The sequence below is a fragment of the Octodon degus genome, unplaced genomic scaffold (assembly GCF_000260255.1).
Source record: "Octodon degus isolate 3935 unplaced genomic scaffold, OctDeg1.0 scaffold00033, whole genome shotgun sequence".
NCBI lineage: Eukaryota > Metazoa > Chordata > Mammalia > Rodentia > Octodontidae > Octodon > Octodon degus.
Window position 1 is genome coordinate 15,569,708 of NW_004524609.1, and position 1,670 is coordinate 15,571,377.

The window sequence follows — 1,670 nt, forward strand, 5'->3', positions numbered from 1 at the left end:
AAGTTCAATCCCTGGTTCTGCCAAAAAAAAGAATAAGTGCTTCCCTGGCAAGCACAAGGGCCTGAGTTCAATCCCCGATTCCACAAAAAAAAAAAAAAAAAAAAAAAGAGAGAGAGAGAGAGAGAGAGAATTTTATAGGTCAGAGGCACTCAGGTGACCACTAAGGGATACGTGGCGCAGAGTCATGATGTGGCAGTTTCACAGGAACCCAGAAACCCACTTGCAATAGGATTGGAGGCCTGGAGTTATTGAGCCTCCCACATAACATCATGTAACTTAGTTGTGTCCCAAATTTTCTGATCAACGAGATTATGGGGCCAAAGAGGAAAGTGATCGATGACGTAGAGTGTGCCTAAGGAGAGTCACATGGAGAGAAAACATTCTCTCAGGCTTTCACAGCTTTACTTGAACCAGTTACTGGAATTTACTTAAGCAGCTTGAGGGCAGTGTTGAAAGGGGCCAGGTTTTCACAGGACTTAAGCCATCGCTGCACATTGGCAGGTGCTGCCGTGCTGCAGCCCCCGGTCTGCTGAGGCACAGACCAGAGCACCACATCTGCCAGTGAGCTCATTCCCAACCAGCCATGGGCTCTTCCCCAGAGCAGAGTTCATGGAGCAGAAAACAGCTGCTTTTTCTTTACTACTCCCCTCTTTTAGCTAAAAAAATAGCGATATATAGGGGCCGGGGAGTTGGCCCAGTAGGATAAGTGCTTGACTGGCAAACTCAAGGATCTGAGTTCAATCCCCGGTTACAATGTGTGCATGGGTGGTTCAGTGGTAGAATTCTCGCCTGCCATGCGGGAGGCCCGGGTTTGATTCCCGGCCCATGCAGTGCCCTGTCACCTTGGGGCCAGGGAGATGGCTCAGTGGAATAAGTGCTTCCCTGGCAAGAGCAAGGGCCTGAGTTCAATCCCTGGTTCCACCAAAAAAAAAAAAAAAAAAAAAAGGAAAATAGCATATCTACCCAGCTATCTATAAGGGTTAAGGTCACAGCATTGTGCTTCTGGCCAAAGAGAGAGAACAAGAAATGTGCAGTGTTCCCTTCCCCTTCAATGGGGCACATCGTCTGCACACTGAACTTCATCTGAGTCTTGGGCACATTCTTCCAAATTAAGGTAAAGCCCAGCTGATACTCATGATGGGCCCGTTCTAGTCTGTCCCCCAAAGCACTTGAGAAGGTTCTCAGGCACACTCTTGACAGATGAATGTGTGTGGACCGTGGACAGGACCCTATAGCGCTCACAGAGCATCCTGTGCAGCACGAGCAGAGAGAGGGGAGGCGAGACTGGGTTTGCATTGACCGCAATGTCTTTCAGTGCCCCATAATCCTTTGCAAGCACTGAATTCAAGTCCAACGCATTGGTCGTCAGAGCACTGGGCTCATCTGCTTGGATGATGTTGGTTACATCCACATGGGCATCAGGGGTATGAATCATCTTGGAGAGACCATCAACTGCAGCTTTCAACTCGTATAAACGTTTTAAAATATCATCTTGGCAGCACTCAAGAGCTTGCAGAGAGGGGCCCTAATGCTTCCTGCACGTGGCCAGCATGGGGCACAGGGCTGCTGGTCTGGCAGTGCACATTGGGGAGCCTGTACATGCAGGTAGGAAGCTCTACACGCAGCGGCGCGCTGCCCCCGTGATAGGGCTTTACCTGGTACATCGGCAT

The 1,670-nt window shown here is 49.8% G+C and overlaps 1 non-coding gene and 1 pseudogene across 1 annotated transcript; one reads left to right on the forward strand and one right to left on the reverse strand.

Moving 5' to 3' along the window:
- Window positions 1-424: 424 nt before the first annotated feature.
- Window positions 425-1,670, reverse strand: LOC101559659 (annotated as a pseudogene).
- Trnag-gcc lies at window positions 760-830 on the forward strand. Its single transcript has one exon. It is a non-coding gene; the product is annotated as a tRNA-Gly (tRNA).